At 39.9% G+C, this 18,938-nt stretch overlaps 3 pseudogenes; all 3 read right to left on the reverse strand.

Moving 5' to 3' along the window:
• Positions 1-720: 720 nt before the first annotated feature.
• LOC121939313 lies at positions 721-6,960 on the reverse strand (annotated as a pseudogene).
• Positions 6,961-8,241: 1,281 nt separating this feature from the next.
• Positions 8,242-15,074, reverse strand: LOC121939314 (annotated as a pseudogene).
• Positions 15,075-15,252: 178 nt separating this feature from the next.
• On the reverse strand, positions 15,253-18,869 carry LOC121939315 (annotated as a pseudogene).
• Between the last annotated feature and the right edge of the window lie 69 nt (positions 18,870-18,938).

The raw sequence follows: 18,938 nt of genomic DNA on the forward strand, positions 1-18,938 counted from the left end.
TGTTTCAAGAGCTAATGAGAATTTCTGGCAAGCGTGGTATGATTAAATGGAAAACGATATGGTGTACACCTTTTTACCAGCTAAGCAATAAAGAGCCTTCAAATAAATTTGGAAAGAAATGCATTCCTCAACATGATCGACCTAATAACATTGGTTAATGTTATATTTGTCTTAGTTTCTTGAATTAAATCACTGGATTAACTCCATTTTGTGATTTCGATCTTTCTTAACATACATAAATCTTTGAAATTGGAGACCAAACACTTTCAGCACTTAGGCAGTGACTACCATTTCCCTGTAGTTAATTAGTGGAAATATGATAATTCTGTTACAGCTTCTTGGTCTGATAATGGACTGACTGAAACTTCAGCATTTTTTTCATGCTGCTTTGTACCCATTTCTGGGATACTGTACAATATGCGATTGTTTTCTCTTTCTGAGTTTGGTTCAGTATTGTGACCAGCATTACTGATTTGCGTGCATAACTTCTTCCATGTAAAATGCAATCAAATAACTATACTGCAACTTCATATTTATAAACACACTTTTTAAAGAAAATATCCTTCACATGTGAAAATATTTCTAATTAGCAGACATCATGAAAACAGACCCAACACATTAAATAAAAGAAAAGAGATCAATTCAAGAATCAAAAGTCAGTTAAAGAATCTACTTAACATTGTGAATATTAAAACAAGGAACCAAGAGCTATCAATCACATTAAGCCTGGAAGAAGTAGAAAATATCAAACGGTGGACAAATGAAACTGTCTGAAAGAGAGACAAGAACGCTCATATGGTTCTTCAGTTTAGTGGCAAATTCATGAATGGACTGAAGAGGCTCAGTCACTGTGACCTTGCTCAATTTAACATGATAAAGAAGGGTGTTGCTCCAATGACAACGATTCACACATCAAAACCAAAGGATATATTCAACGCATTGCAAAAACATTCCACAGCCCCAATGGCAGCATACTGGAGTATTTGTTGTACACACACTGCAAACTTACATTTTCAAAAGTCAACAAACATGCCGCAGTTTTCATAAACGTGAAATTTGCAATTGTAGGTGAATAAAGGTTTGCCTTGTACATCGATGTGATATTTTTCCATTTCCCCCCCTAAAAAAAACTTGTTTAAAAATTTCCACCTCTCCAGATGCCCTCCTCCTGTCAGGGAGCACTAGTGTATTCGCATGGCTGCCAGGGACTATAGTAGATCCTATACTCATTCTGGGTCCAACTAACATGTACCGTTTGTCTCCAGATCTGTACTGGATGCTGTGACACAGTGTCCCATCATAATTAGTCTCTTGTAGAGATATTTTGAAGTATAGTCTGTGGATTTGGAGCACTGCATTGCAATCAGCACGATGATACTGATGATAAAAAAGTACAGAAACTGAGCCCAAAGTTATCATCAGGTAAAATGTAACATTGTCCTCCTCGTCAACTTTAGTTGCACTTTTAACATCAGCAGCAAAAGCCTCTTTGGGCTCCACAAGTTTGACAATGACAGTAGCTGTTGCTGAGAGTGAGACGTTGCCATTGTCTTTGACCAGTATGACCAGTTTATGCTCAGCCTCGTCTGTCTCTGTGAATGAGCGAAGTGTTCTGATCTGTCCTGTATAGCGGTCCAAACCAAAGAGACTGTGGTCAGTAACTTCCTGCAGTGAAAAGAGTAACCAGCCGTTATATCCTATATCAGCGTCATAGGCTCTGACTTTAGTCACCAAGTGTCCTGCGTTGACATTGCGGGGAATCTCCTCCACACCTTCAGCAGAACCGTTGGAGCTGACTGGATACAGGATGACTGGAGCGTTGTCGTTCTGATCCAGAATGAACACGTTCACTGTGACGTTGTTGCTTAGTGACGGAGTTCCAGAATCTGTGGCGACAACTTGGAACTGGAAAGTTTTCAGAGTTTCAAAGTCAAAACTTTTCAGCGCCAAAATATCTCCAGTTTCAGAGTTTATGTTGAGAAATGAGGTCACTTTATTATCATCCTTTCCATCTCGGACAATATGATAGGAAATAACTGCATTTTTGTTTTCATCACGATCAAAAGCTTTAACAGAAAAACACAGAGAGTCCGGGCAATCGTTATTTTCTGTGACATAGAAAGTGTAGGGACTCAGTGAAAACTCTGGATTGTTGTCATTTACATCTGACACAACAACTACTGATTGTTTTTTCAGATGATAATAAGGGAGGTTCACCACAGTCTTTTGCAATTATTGTTATTTCATATTGTGACACTGTATCTCTTGTCCAAGGGCATTTTAGTCACAAATGAATACATTTTGTCTTGTAAAGATGGGGTTAAAGTAAAAGGAACATCTGAGGTTTATCCATTGAGCAAATAACTTTTCCATTGAGACCAGAGTCCAAGTCATTTACACTAATAAGAGCAACTGTAGTTCCAGGTTTGAGTCTTCAGGAATTGATTTGAAAATGATGTCACTTCAATTTCAGGGTGGATTATCATTTACATCTTTTATCTTTATGACTACACTTTTTTCAGTTGTTAGTGGGAGCTGAGACCTTTATCTGATGCCTGAATTTCAATTTCGTAATTTATCTTTCCTCAAAGTCTATTGGACCTTTCACTCAATTATCTCACCCAGTTGATTTGTTATTTCAAAAAGTTCATAGACCTTAACCTACGATTTTTTGCAAAGCTGTATTCAATTTACATCTCCATTTGGTCCCTCATCAAATCAGTTGCATTCACTTGTATGACTGTTGTGCCTACTGGAGCATTTTCATCCAGCATCACAGAATAAACATCTTGAGAGAAAACAGGGACGTGTTATCATTAACATCTAAAACATTTACACAATATTGAAACATTAAGTGTCCCAGATTTGGAGGTTTCCCTCCATCCAATGCTGTCAGCACTAAATGTTGCTTCCTGCTTTTGTTCTCTATCAACGACTTTTTGCACAACTAAAATGGTATTTTATCCTCTTCTCCCTTATCCTTAACTTCCAAACAAAGTGGTCGTTTGGGCTAAGTTTATACTGTACGAACGGAAAATGACCACTGTCTGGATCTCTTGCAGCTTGTAGCTGAAAGCGTGTTCCCTGGTACACAGATTCTGAAATTTCCAACGTTTTCTCTTTCTGGGAAAGCTGGGGGAATGATCATTTTTTACATCCAAAATTTCAACTCCAATATAGTGCACCTCCAGCGGGTTTTCTACAACGGTTTTTAGATTCAGAGCAAGCAAACATGTGCTGCTTCGTTCGAGCTCCTCTCTGTCATATTTTTCGGCTCACATACAAGATGCCATCATTCTGATTCACATCAAAAAAAAGCGGATCCGCAATGCTTGAAACAATCCGATAACCTTTCTTTCAGTGTACTTTGTCTAATCCCAGATCCTTTGCAACATTTCCAACAACAGTTCCTTCTTTGACTTCCTCAGGGAACAGAATATCTTATCTGAGCTGAGGCCGCGCTCACACAAAAGCAGCAACAAAATCGCTAAACAGACCCACCCAGCACGCTTTCATCCTCTTTGTTCCATTTTCTTTGTTCCATGATCCTCAGCGAAAATTGTAATAATCCTTTCACGGGAAGAATAACTGCATCAGAGAAAAAACATCGTGCGCAGTAGCATGTACAATCATTCGTTCTCTTGATTCCCCCATTATTTCAGTAATATAAATAAACAACAATTTTACAACCGCAAGGGCCTAGATCCAGGGAATCTCACAAACGACGCTGCTCCAGCGGGGATAGAACTACCAGCGATGGGCGTTTCAAAAACACAGCTGGCTGGATGAGCTTTAGTGAACACTTTTGCTTTTGTGCCACACTGACACCATGCGATTATCTCCTTTCATTGCTCTGATAAAATCAAGAATTTCAAGGACCATACCTAACTGCTTGCATCATTTGTCCGCAATTTCACTTCACCGTCCCCAATTTCCGACACATCTGAAGCTTCTGTACATCTATATACACACGCATCCAAGAGTGATGGCAAAGCCAAAAACTATTCCAAGAAAGCATCAAGCCTAAAGTTCACTTTTGACCCTCTTAGAAATCACCCGCAGAAAATCAGCACCATGGACAGTGAAAAACCTCCGTAATTTTGCGATTGCGTTTCTATTTTCAGTTTTGAAAAATTTTAAAAAACCTTTTACTCTCAATCAAAAACATCCCTTCACAGCAAGCACCAACACAAAACATGTATCATAATTTTCGTTTTGCAGTTCTGCACACCTTTTTGATTAAGGCACTGTGGCAATAACTGAGTCGACTTTAGGAAAATTTTTTCACACGGTCGTACTGCACTTGCGATCCTATGGGATGGCAGACGAAGCGCCCCCCCCAAAACAAAACAACTGCAACAACACACAGTCAATGTTCCATTACACATTTAACACACACACACACACACACACACAACGTCAAATTCCGTTATCATTTGCTCGTCTGCAGTCTTACATTTTAAAGCAATGTGGGAATGGGAAGAGATGTTGTCAGAGGGTACTATTTGACAAGATAGCAAATCAACATAAAACCCCTAATGAGTGCCATGGACAATTTAAACAAAGTCTTCAAAATTTATATTTTCCTTACCTCTCCAGATGCCCTCCTCCTGTCAGGGAGCACTAGTGTGTTCGCATGGCTGCCAGGGACTATAGTAGATCCTATACTCATTCTGGGTCCAACTAACATGTACCGTTTGTCTCCAGATCTGTACTGGATGCTGTGACACAGTGTCCCATCATAATTAGTCTCTTGTAGATATTTTGAAGTATAGTCTGTGGATTTGGAGCACTGCATTGCAATCAGCACGATGATACTGATGATGAAAAGTACAGAAACTGAGCCCAAAGTTATCATCAGTAAAAATGTAACATTGTCCTCCTCGTCAACTTTAGTTGCACTTTTAACATCAGCAGCAAAAGCCTCTTTGGGCTCCACAAGTTTGACAATGACAGTAGCTGTTGCTGAGAGTGAGACGTTGCCATTGTCTTTGACCAGTATGACCAGTTTATGCTCAGCCTCGTCTGTCTCTGTGAATGAGCGAAGTGTTCTGATCTGTCCTGTATAGCGGTCCAAACCAAAGAGACTGTGGTCAGTAACTTCCTGCAGTGAAAAGAGTAACCAGCCGTTATATCCTATATCAGCGTCATAGGCTCTGACTTTAGTCACCAAGTGTCCTGCGTTGACATTGCGGGGAATCTCCTCCACACCTTCAGCAGAACCGTTGGAGCTGACTGGATACAGGATGACTGGAGCGTTGTCGTTCTGATCCAGAATGAACACGTTCACTGTGACGTTGTTGCTTAGTGACGGAGTTCCAGAATCTGTGGCGACAACTTGGAACTGGAAAGTTTTCAGAGTTTCAAAGTCGAAACTTTTTAGCGCAAAATATCTCCAGTTTCAGAGTTAATATTTAAAAATGAGGCCAATTTGTTATCTCCGCTTGCTTCCCTGAAAATATGATATGAAATAGAGCATTATTCATTTCATCACGATCAAAGCTTTTACAGAAAATACAGAAGCTCCGGGGTTGTTATTTTCGGTGACATAAAAAACATAGGGGCTTAATAAAAACTCTGGATTGTTGTCATTTACATCTGAAACTATGACGCTGATGAGTTTTTCCGTTGAAAACGCCGGGTCACCTGTGTCTTTTGCTGTTATTGTGATATCATATTGGGATATTATTTCTCTGTCCAACTGTGAACTTTGTACAACTAAGCGTACATGTTTTCTTTAAAGTGATGGAGTTAAAGTAAACGGCACTTCTTTTTTGATTGCGCAAATGACTTTGCCATTTATGCCGGAGTCTAAATCACTAACACTAATCAGGGCTACTGTAGTTCCTGTCTTTGAGTCCTCCTTGATAGAGCTAGAAAATGATGTCACTTCTATTTCAGGTGCGATTATCATTAACATCAATGACAGTTATCGTGACACTTTTATCAGTTGTTAGAGGAACTGGCCCCTTTATCAGACGCCTGAATGTCAATTTCATAACTTTTGCTTTCTCTCAAAATCTATCTTACCTTTAACTTAATTTCACCAGTGTTTGCGTCGATGCTCAAAAACAAATCCATTAATTTTGAATCGACTTCCTTACCAAATGATATATTATTTCACCATTTGCACCCTGGTCAAATCTGTTGCATTTACCTGAATCACTACAGTGCCAACCGGAACGCATTTTCTTTAAGAGTGTCACAGAATAAAATCTTTGTAAACACTGGGGAGTTATCATTAACATCTAGCACATCCACAATTATCTCTGTAATGCCAGATTTGGCCGGTTTTCCTCCATCAGCGGCTGTTAACGCTAAAGCTTATGTTTTCCGGCTTTTTCTCTATCCAACTGTTTCTGCAGAACTAAAAATGGTACCTTTCGGTCCTCGCCTCTATCCTTCACATCTAATCTAAAATAATCGTTATGGCTGAGTTTATATTGCTGAATGGAGAACTGACCACGTCGGGGTCGCGCGCAGCCTGTAGTTGAAATCTCGCCCCTGGTAAGGCCGACTCTGAGATCTCAAGCCTTTTCTCTTTCTCAGGAAAAACAGGCGAGTGATCATTTATATCAAGTATTTCCACTGCCACATAATGGATCTCCAGCGGGTTTTCTAGCACGGTTTTAAGATTGATCAAACATGGGCTGGTCCGGTCGCACACCTCCTCTCTGTCTATCCTTTTTTTCACATACAAGATACCATCATTGTTTTTTTTTCACTTGAAACAGGGGCTCATTTGAGCCTGCTACAATGCGATATCCCCTGTCTTTTGAGTGCACTCTTGTCTAGTCCCAAATCCTTAGCTATATTTCCAACGACGGTTCCATCTTGAACCTCCTCAGCTATCGAATATCTGATCTGTGCATAAGCTCCGCTCCATAAAAGATCCAAAAAAACCATGAAGACAATCCAGTACTGTCTCTCCCTCCACGCTTTGCGTCCTCTTTGTTCCATGACTTGACGGTGATGAAGAACAGTCCATTCACTACGTCCTGATATCAATGAGACTTAACGCCTCATGTTTCTAAACGATGTCCAACGTCTGTTTTAACAGAAACTGGTAAAAAATAAAACACACTCGTTGCTGCCGATCACGATACGTTCGTAAGTATGCTGCTGTTCGAGTAAAATGCAAGTGCTCAGTCGAAATAAAGCTCGTGACGTAAAGGGCTGCTAGATCCACAAAATCACTGAACTACACTGACACCCAGCGTTGAAATAGTAACTCACACAAATTCCAATCGTTAAGTGCTCAGAGAAAAGGAAGCCCATAGCCTGAGTTTTTGAAAGAGTGTAAAGTCTTCAGCACAGTGTCTAATCTTGGCCTTTCTATTTGTATTTCAGGTAGACTAAGAAGGATAGACACTGAATGATATCACTCTAACACTTAACTCACTGCATTGCATGCATTTGATACAAGCACCATTCAAATATTAAAAATCACATCGCAAACGCGCCACCATCACAACAAATGAAGCTGCTGTCAAATATGTTGTAGTACAAAGTAAAAAGAACCATAAAGTTTGTAACCGTTAAAAGACATTGTTAGCAAGATGTAGAGGGACAGTCAAGGCTAGAGTTTTTTTTTTTCTCTCGCTAATTGATGAAAAAAACGTCTCACACCAAATGAGGGAAAATCTTGCTAAACATTAATTGTGCCTTTCAAGGTTTAGCAGTTTTCAAACTCAGCACATGTAATACGTTGATTCATACTGCCCATATAGCCATCAATGTTATTGTCAATGACATTTCAGTGAAAGTTGACTGCTGATTTATTTTTAAAAAAACTATACAATTATAACCGATTGGTGGGATTATGGGCTAAGAAAACATTCTGTTTCATACCACTTAAAAAATATCTGCAATTTTTTCCCCGAATTTCACAACTTCAGCACTTCGGACAGCGACAACGGGATTTTGTACAAGAATAAAGTGCTGTTACCGAATAACGTCAACAACCACGCAAATACGTTTTAGGCTCAACCTTATACAGTCAAATCCACTAACTTTTATAGCCATATAGTTGTTGAACATCACAAAGGTCTCACGTAAAAACAAAAAACTTAGTCATTAATTAATTCATCAATCAATTGGAATAAATGAAAACGCAACAGGCACTCCCCTAGTCATTGGTACTTATGTGTACAATTCTAATACAAAATTAAGTAATATTCAACTACTCTGACTCGTAGGTCTTAGACAATGCTTTGACACAGCTAAGTGTGCTTCGTACATTCAGAACAGCCTTAAAGAATTGATCTTTCTTACCTCTCCAGATGTCCTCCTCCTGTCAGGGAGCACTAGTGTGTTCGCATGGCTGCCAGGGACTATAGTAGATCCTATACTCATTCTGGGTCCAACTAACATGTACCGTTTGTCTCCAGATCTGTACTGGATGCTGTGACACAGTGTCCCATCATAATTAGTCTCTTGTAGATATTTAGAAGTATAGTCTGTGGATTTGGAGCACTGCATTGCAATCAGCACGATGATACTGATGATAAAAAGTACAGAAACTGAGCCCAAAGTTATCATCAGGTAAAATGTAACATTGTCCTCCTCGTCAACTTTAGTTGCACTTTTAACATCAGCAGCAAAAGCCTCTTTGGGCTCCACAAGTTTGACAATGACAGTAGCTGTTGCTGAGAGTGAGACGTTGCCATTGTCTTTGACCAGTATGACCAGTTTATGCTCAGCCTCGTCTGTCTCTGTGAATGAGCGAAGTGTTCTGATCTGTCCTGTATAGCGGTCCAAACCAAAGAGACTGTGGTCAGTAACTTCCTGCAGTGAAAAGAGTAACCAGCCGTTATATCCTATATCAGCGTCATAGGCTCTGACTTTAGTCACCAAGTGTCCTGCGTTGACATTGCGGGGAATCTCCTCCACACCTTCAGCAGAACCGTTGGAGCTGACTGGATACAGGATGACTGGAGCGTTGTCGTTCTGATCCAGAATGAACACGTTCACTGTGACGTTGTTGCTTAGTGACGGAGTTCCAGAATCTGTGGCGACAACTTGGAACTGGAAAGTTTTCAGAGTTTCAAAGTCGAAACTTTTTAGCGCAGAAATATCTCCAGTTTCAGAGTTAATATTTAAAAATGATGTCAATTTGTTATCTCCCTTGCTTCCCTGAAAATATGATATGAAATTAGCTGCATTTTCATTTCATCACGATCAGAGCTTTTACAGAAAATACAGAAGCTCCGGGGCATTGTTATTTTCGGTGATATAAAAAACATAGGGGATTTAATAAAAACTCTGGACTGTTGTCATTTACATCTGAAACTGTGATACGCTGAGTTTTTTCAGTTGAAAAGGGGGTTCACCTGTGTCTTTTGCAACAATTGTGACATCATATTGGGACATTATTTCTCTGTCCAACTGTGAACTTTGTGACAAAGAAAATACATGTTTTCTTGCAAGTGATGGAGTTAAAGTAAACGGCACATCTTTTTTGATTAACAAATAACTTTTCCATTAATGCCGGAGTCTAAATGTCTAACACTAATCAGAAATCACTGTAGTTCCAGTCTTTGATCTTCGGGCACTCCTTGATAGAGCTGAAAAAGATGTCACTTCAATCTCAGGTGCGATTATCATTAACATCAATCTTTTTTATTATCAACTTTTTATCGTTGTTAGAGGAGCTGGCCTTTATCAGATGCCTGAAATCAATTTCATAACTTTTGCTTTCCTCAAAGTCTATCTTACCTTTACTTTTAATTTCACCAGTGTTTGCTGTCTAATTCAAAAACAAATCATAACTTTTTGAATCGTGTTTTTCCAAAATGATATATTCAATTTCACCATTTGAGCCCTGGTCAAAATCTGTTGCATTTAATTGTATCACTACAGTACCTACCGGGGCATTTTTCTTTAGTGGCACGGTATAAAACTCTTTGTAAAACTGGGGAGTTATCATTTTATCTAGCACATCCACGTGAATTATCATGTAATGCTCCCAGATTTGGCCGGTTTCCCTCCATCAGCGGCTGTTAGACCAACTAAATGTTTCCTGGCTTTTGTTTCTCTATCCAACGGCTTTTCTGCAGAACTAAAAATGGTATTTTTTCGTCCATCCTCGCCTCTATCCTTCACATCTAATCTAAAATAATCATTTGATGCTGAGTTTATTTACTGCTGAACCGAGTTAATTCCACTGACTCGATCGGGGTCGCTAGCAGCCTGTAGTTGAAATCTCGCCCCTGGTAATGCCTGACTCAAAATTTCAACCTTTTCTCTTTCTGGGAAAAACAGGCGAGTGATCATTTACATCAAGTATTTCCACTGCCACATAATAGTGATCTCCAGTGGGTTTTCTAGCACGGTTTTAAGATTGATCAAACATGGGCTGGTCCGGTCACACACCTCCTCTCTGTCTATCCTTCTTTTCACATACAAGATACCATGTTTTGATTTACTTGAAACAGGGGCTGGTTTGAGCCTGCGAAACAATACGAATCCCCTGTCTTTCAGAGTGCACTCTTGTCTAGTCCCAAATCCTTAGCAATATTTCCCAACGACGGTTCATCTTGAACCTCCTCAGGAACAGAATATCGTATCTGTGCATAAGCTCCGCTCCAAAAAGATCCAAAACAACCATGAAACCCAGTACTGTCTCTCCCTCCACGCTTTGCGTCCTCTTTGTTCCATGACTTGACGGTGATGAAGAACAGTCCATTCACTACGTCCTGATATCAATGAGACTTAACGCCTCATGTTTCTAAACGATGTTCTGTTTTAACAGAAACTGGTAAAAATAAAACACACTCGTTGCTGCCGATCACGATCACGTTCGTAAGTATGCTGCTGTTCGAGTAAAATGCAAGTGCTCAGTCGAAATAAAGCTCGTGACGTAAAGGGCTGCTAGATCCACAAAATCACTGAACTACACTGACACCCAGCGTTGAAATAGTAACTCACACAAATTCCAATCGTTAAGTGCTCAGAGAAAAGAAGATGGGCATAGCCTGAGTTTTTTGAAAGAGTGTAAACACAGCACAGTGTCTAATCTTGGCCTTTCTATTTGCATTTCAGGTAGACTAAGAAGGATAGACACTGAATGATCTCACTCTAACACTTAACTCACTGCATTGCATGCATTTGATTTCAAATATTAAAAAGCGCATCGCAAACGCGCCACCATCACAACAAATGAAGCTGCTGTCAAATATGTTGTAGTACAAAGTAAAAGGAACCATAGAGTTTGTAACCGTTAAAAGACATTGTTAGCAAGATTAGAGAGACAGTAAAGCTAGAGGTTTTTTCTCTCGCTAATTGTTGAAAAAAACGTATCATCACCAAATGAGGGAAAATCTTGCTAAACATTAATTGTGCCTTTCAAGGTCAAAAAAAGTTTTCAAACTCAGCAATGTAATACGTTGATTCATACTGCCCATATAGCCATCAATGTTATTGTCAATGACATTTCAGTGAAAGTTGACTGCAATTTATTTTTAAAAACTATACAACTATAACCATTGTGGGATTATGGGCTAAAAAACATTCTGTTTCATACCACTTAAAAAAATATCTGCAAATTTTTTCCCCGAATTTCAAACTTCAGCACTTAGAACAGCGACAAATTTTGTACAAGAATAAAGTGCTGTTACCGAATAACGTCATCAAAACCACGAAAAATACGTTTTAGGCTCAACCTTATACAGTCAAATCCACTAACTTTTATAGCCATATATGTTGTTGAAAATCACAAAGGTCTCACGTAAAAAAAAACAAAAAACGTAGTCATTAAAATTCATCAATCAATTGGAATAAATCCAAAAAACGCAACAGGCACTCCCCTAGTCATTGGTACTTATGTGTACAATTCTAATACAAAATAAAATAATATTCAACTACTCTGACTCGTAGGTCTTGGACAATGCTTTGAACACAGCTAAGTGTGCTTGTGCATTCAAAACAGCCTTAAAAATTGAATCTTACCTCTCCAGATGTCCTCCTCCTGTCAGGGAGCACTAGTGTGTTCGCATGGCTGCCAGGGACTATAGTAGATCCTATACTCATTCTGGGTCCAACTAACATGTACCGTTTGTCTCCAGATCTGTACTGGATGCTGTGACACAGTGTCCCATCATAATTAGTCTCTTGTAGATATTTAGAAGTATAGTCTGTGGATTGGAGCACTGCATTGCAATCAGCACAATGATACTGATGATGAAAAGTACAGAAACTGAGCCCAAAGTTATCATCAGGTAAAATGTAACATTGTCCTCCTCGTCAACTTTAGTTGCACTTTTAACATCAGCAGCAAAAGCCTCTTTGGGCTCCACAAGTTTGACAATGACAGTAGCTGTTGCTGAGAGTGAGACGTTGCCATTGTCTTTGACCAGTATGACCAGTTTATGCTCAGCCTCGTCTGTCTCTGTGAATGAGCGAAGTGTTCTGATCTGTCCTGTATAGCGGTCCAAACCAAAGAGACTGTGGTCAGTAACTTCCTGCAGTGAAAAGAGTAACCAGCCGTTATATCCTATATCAGCGTCATAGGCTCTGACTTTAGTCACCAAGTGTCCTGCGTTGACATTGCGGGGAATCTCCTCCACACCTTCAGCAGAACCGTTGGAGCTGACTGGATACAGGATGACTGGAGCGTTGTCGTTCTGATCCAGAATGAACACGTTCACTGTGACGTTGTTGCTTAGTGACGGAGTTCCAGAATCTGTGGCGACAACTTGGAACTGGAAAGTTTTCAGAGTTTCAAAGTCGAAACTTTTTAGCGCGGAAATTTGTCCATTTTCACCGTTAACATTTAAAAAGGATGTAAACAAATGTTCTCCAACTCTGTCCCTTGCTATATGATACGAAATAAGAGCATTTTACTACCCTCGTCGTCGTCACGGGCTGTACACTGAAAAACAGACGCTCCCGGGGGGTTGTTATTCTCAGTTATGTAGAAAGTATACGGATTCTGAAAAAAACTGGGCTGTTGTCATTCACATCTGACACAGCAATATTTTATAGTTTTTTCTGATGATAAGGATGGTTCACCTGCGTCTCTTCCTACATTATTGTTACAGTATATTGGGGTTGCTGTTCTCGATCCAAAAGGCGTTTTGTTACCAAAGAATACATGTCATTCTGTAAAGATGGGTTTGAGCGAAAAAGGAAGATCTTGGCTGTAACACATAACTTTTCCGTTGAGACCAGAGTCTGAATCTTTTACACTAATCAAGGCCACTGTGGTTCCTGGTTTTGAATCTTCCGGCAGCGCAGGTGAAAAAGATGTCACTTCAAGCTCTGGTTCGTTATCATTTATGTCAGCAATATTATAATAACGCTTTTTTCCGTAGCTAGTGTAGCCGCACCCTTGTCGGATGCCTGAATATCAATTTCGTAACTGTACATTCTTCAAAATCTATGGACCCTTTTACTCGTGATTTCTCCGGTCACTGAATTTAAAATCAAAACGTTTCGAATTTTCGAATCCACGTCATTGCCAAATGAATATACAACTTCACCATTTGAGCCTTCATCCAAATCTGTTGCATTCACTTGAATCACAGTTGTGCCAAGAGGGGAATTTTCTTTTAACTGCACGGTATATGACTCCTGGGTGAAAAACTGGGGGGTTGTCATTGACATCGGAAACATCAATAATTATTTTCATGTTACCAGATCGTGGAGGTTTACCTCCATCAGTGGCTGTCAGAAGTAATACATGGTCTTGGCAGATTCTCTATCAAGGGGCTTTTGAAGAATTAAAACTTGGAGTTTTACGATCCTCACCACGATCTTTCACCTCTAAGCGAAAATGTTCATTCTGACTGATTTTATACTGCTGAACGGGATAATGATCCACTATCTGATCATGCGCAGCTTGTAGCTGAAATCTTGCTCCTGGTAATGCAGATTCTGAAATCTCTAACAGCTTTTCATTTTCTGTGAAACCTTGGAATGTCGTTTAACATCGAGAATCTCCACTGCTACATAGTGCACCTCCAGTGGGTTTTCTAACACGGCTTTTAAGTCGATTAGACAAACCTTGCTTCGCTCACACACACCTCCTCTCTGTCGATTTTTCTGTTCTTGCACATACAAGATCCCATCGTCCTGATTTACTCGAAAAGTGGCTCTGTCGAGTTCCGTACACAATACGAAACCCCCTCTCTTTCAGTGTGGTCCTATCAACACCCAAATCCTTCGCAATATTTCCAACAGCGGTTCCTTCTTTTATTTCCTCGGAGATGGAATATCGCTTATTGCCCCGAAGCTCGACTCCAAAACGTTACCAAAAACATAATGTAGGCAACCCACTCTGTCCCGCTCTCTCCATGTCTGCCGTCCTCTTTGTTCCATGATGTGAAGATGAAAGATTACAAAAAAAAATCTTTCGAACAGCTATACTCGCAAAATAATGCTATGCTAAATCCCCTTGTCACATTTGTTGTCACAATCCAGCCACTGTTCACCAGATAATTTGATTTATTTAAAGCTAAATTTATGTATTCAAGCCGTCAGCGGGTATTCGGTTCTGTCAGTTGTGTTTTTTGACTTTAAAAGGGAGGGGATGGGTCTATTGGCTATGGCGAAAAACATCTGAAGGCATTATTTGTTATTACACTGACACCATGTGATCAAGAATCACACTGCAGTTCTGTGTGGAAAATCAAAGCAACGTTTTTTCAAAAGTGGGCTTGCAAGAAAAAGAAAACGTTTTTAACAATGAAGAAAAGCAGCCTGTCATATTCCCACTCGTAGAGCCTTATAAAGCAAATACCATGCAAAGATGTAACACTCATTTAAGAGACAGTTCATGGAGACAAAACGCTTTTCTTGACACTAAATTACCAATTATCACCATGCATCAAATGAGAGTGCATTTTGCCAAAAAAAAGGGACTAATAGCTGAAGACTGGTTCAGCACCACGGACAGAGACAGGCTGCACTCAGTCAACCACCACTTCTTTAAACAGGTTGTATACCATATGAATATGGCGTAAAATTGCCATTGTAAAACATTCAGCAAAGCTTTCTCTAACCATTAAACCTATGTGAATGTTTATCATAAAGAAATGTATCCCACCTGCTTCATAACCATGAGCATAAATCATTTCGATTCCGCAAACATAGAATCAGAAAACGTATCACATTTGTTGTAGACTAGCATGCTTTGAGAGCATGTGGTTAAATTAAAAATAAACCCAAGCGAATGTTTTTCACAAAATATAAATAAAATAAAATAAAATATAAAAAGGCAAAAAAATAGTTACAGGGGAAAGAGTCAAACTACTATCTTACCTCTCCAGATGTCCTCCTCCTGTCAGGGAGCACTAGTGTGTATTCGCATGGCTGCCAGGGACTATAGTAGATCCTATACTCATTCTGGGTCCAACTAACATGTACCGTTTGTCTCCAGATCTGTACTGGATGCTGTGACACAGTGTCCCATCATAATTAGTCTCTTGTAGATATTTAGAAGTATAGTCTGTGGATTTGGAGCACTGCATTGCAATCAGCACACGATGATACTGATGATAAAAAGTACAGAAACTGAGCCCAAAGTTATCATCAGGTAAAATGTAACATTGTCCTCCTCGTCAACTTTAGTTGCACTTTTAACATCAGCAGCAAAAGCCTCTTTGGGCTCCACAAGTTTGACAATGACAGTAGCTGTTGCTGAGAGTGAGACGTTGCCATTGTCTTTGACCAGTATGACCAGTTTATGCTCAGCCTCGTCTGTCTCTGTGAATGAGCGAAGTGTTCTGATCTGTCCTGTATAGCGGTCCAAACCAAAGAGACTGTGGTCAGTAACTTCCTGCAGTGAAAAGAGTAACCAGCCGTTATATCCTATATCAGCGTCATAGGCTCTGACTTTAGTCACCAAGTGTCCTGCGTTGACATTGCGGGGAATCTCCTCCACACCTTCAGCAGAACCGTTGGAGCTGACTGGATACAGGATGACTGGAGCGTTGTCGTTCTGATCCAGAATGAACACGTTTACTGTGACGTTGTTGCTTAGTGACGGAGTTCCAGAATCTGTGGCGACAACTTGGAACTGGAAAGTTTTCAGAGTTTCAAAGTCGAAACTTTTCAGCGCCAAAATATCTCCATTTCAGAGTTTATGTTGAGAAATGATGTCACCTTATTTTCATAGCTTGCATTCCTAAAAATGTGATACGAGATAAGCATTTTTCTCCTCGTCAAGGTCAGAGGCTCTTACAGAAAACACAGAGGCTCCTGGGGGGTTGTTTTCGACGATGTAAAACGTAATAGGGGCTCACTAAAAACTTGGGACTGTTATCATTCGTACATCTGATACAATCACGCTTATAGTTTTTCGGAGTAGATAAGGAGGTTCACCTGCGTCTTTGGCGATTATTGTAATATCATAATTGATTGTTCTTCCCTATCAAGCTCTGACTTTGTGACAACAGCAAACATGTTCTTGTATTGATGGGTTTAGTGTAAAAGGCTATCTTTGGCGACATAGCTAATTATTTTCCCATTTATCCCGGAGTCTAAATCAGTTACACTGATAAGCGCCACGGTTGTTCCTGGTTTGAATCCTCTGAAACGGCACTTGACAAAGATGCCACTTCGATTCAGGAGGATTATCGTTTGTACGTCTTTATTTTAATGATCTACACTTTTATCTGTTCGGAATGGAATATTTCCCTTATCAGAGGCCTGTATATCAATGTCATAACTGTCTTGATCCTCAAAGTCTATACGACCTTTTACAGTGATCTCCCCAGTAACAGAGTCAATATCAAAAGGTTTCGAATTTTATCTTTCACATTTTGCCAAATGAATATTCAACTTCCCCATTTGGACCATCATCCAGATCAGTAGCATTAACTTGGATAACTGTTGTGCCGACTGGAGCATTTTCTTGTAGCACGGCGGAATATGTGTCTTTGATAAATATCTGGCGATTGTCATTACATCTAGAACATCTAATGTACATTTAGTGTGCCTGTCTTTGGGGATTTACCGCCATCTACAGCTGTCAGAATCAGTTTGTGACTACGTTTGTCTCTCTGTCTAAGCTGCCTCTTCAGCACTAAAAATTGGAGTTTTTTCCTCCCACGCTTTCTTTAACTTCTAAATTTCAAAATGGTCATTTGACTGATTTTATACTGTTGGTACGAATAGAGTTTGTCCACCATCATCAGGATCACGAGAGCATTTTGTAACTGATATCGTGCCCAGGTAACTGGCGGACTATGATTCCAGCCTATTTTTGCTTTTCTCTGGAAATGTGGGGGAATGGTCGTTTACATCTGTTATTTCTACTGTGACATAATGTATTTCCAGTGGGTTTTCAACAGGATTTTAAGATTGATCAAACACACACTGCTCTCTTTACATACTTCCTCTCTGTCAATTTATGGCTTGCATAAAGGACTGGCCCCATCATTCCGGGTTTACCTCGAAAAAAGAGACATCGGTCGATTTCCAACATAATACGAAATCCCGTCTGCTTCAATCAAAGATTCAGGTCAATTCCCAGATCCTTTAGCAACATTCCCAACAAAAAACTTCCCTCTTTGAGCTCTTCGGATATAGAGTATCTTAATTCAGCCAAAGCTGTGCTGAAAAGCTGCTCTGAAGAAAAAATAAGCAAAACCACAAAACGGCGAGTAAATGTTTCGGTCCCCGTCATCTTTATCCATGCAACCTGTCCAACACTTTGTTTCATGTTTTTTGGTAAAAAAATACAAATGTCAAACGCGCCAACACTCTCCACATGTACTAGATTGTCCGTGTCAAACCATAGCAAAAAATTTTGTAGGGGAGGGAAGAAATATTGCATGGTCGTCTTTGAATGTATTTTACAAACACAAACACGTTTCACCGACTTATTAAAAGTATACTCCCGAGTCCGCCAGCAAACGTTTTGTCTAACCAGATTAATCTGGACGCAGTCGGGGCAGACTCATGCGCATCATGCGCCGATTGACGCTGTAAGTCATTGTTATTATACTAATAAAGTACTGCCACCTTGTTAATGTATGCGATCATATTTTATCGCTTCAAGAAATGATCTATCACTGAAAATGTAGCTAAATCATTGTATAATCAGGTGTTTTGAATAAAATAGTTGCTTACCAAACAAAAAAAACAAAACCAGTTTACAACTAAGCTCCAGGGCAGAGATGACAAAATAGTTCAATAGTATGGAAAGTGCCAATCGTTATGTTTTGAAGAAATAAAATATTTAAACTTACCTCTCCAGATGTCCTCCTCCTGTCAGGGAGCACTAGTGTATTCGCATGGCTGCCAGGGACTATAGTAGATCCTATACTCATTCTGGGTCCAACTAACATGTACCGTTTGTCTCCAGATCTGTACTGGATGCTGTGACACAGTGTCCCATCATAATTCGTCTCTTGTAGATATTTTGAAGTATAGTCTGTGGATTTGGAGCACTGCATTGCAATCAGCACAATGATACTGATGATAAAAAGTACAGAAACTGAGCCCAAAGTTATCATCAGGTAAAATGTGACATTGTCCTCCTCGTCAACTTTAGTTGCACTTTTAACATCAGCAGCAAAAGCCTCTTTGGGCTCCACAAGTTTGACAATGACAGTAGCTGTTGCTGAGAGTGAAACGTTGCCATTGTCTTTGACCAGTATGACCAGTTTATGCTCAGCCTCGTCTGTCTCTGTGAATGAGCGAAGTGTTCTGATCTGTCCTGTATAGCGGTCCAAACCAAAGAGACTGTGGTCAGTAACTTCCTGCAGTGAAAAGAGTAACCAGCCGTTATATCCTATATCAGCGTCATAGGCTCTGACTTTAGTCACCAAGTGTCCTGCGTTGACATTGCGGGGAATCTCCTCCACACCTCCAGCAGAACCGTTGGAGCTGACTGGATACAGGATGACTGGAGCGTTGTCGTTCTGATCCAGAATGAACACGTTTACTGTGACGTTGTTGCTTAGTGACGGAGTTCCAGAATCTGTGGCGAC

This window comes from Plectropomus leopardus, unplaced genomic scaffold (genome assembly GCF_008729295.1).
Source record: "Plectropomus leopardus isolate mb unplaced genomic scaffold, YSFRI_Pleo_2.0 unplaced_scaffold4508, whole genome shotgun sequence".
Classification (NCBI taxonomy): Eukaryota; Metazoa; Chordata; class Actinopteri; order Perciformes; family Serranidae; genus Plectropomus; species Plectropomus leopardus.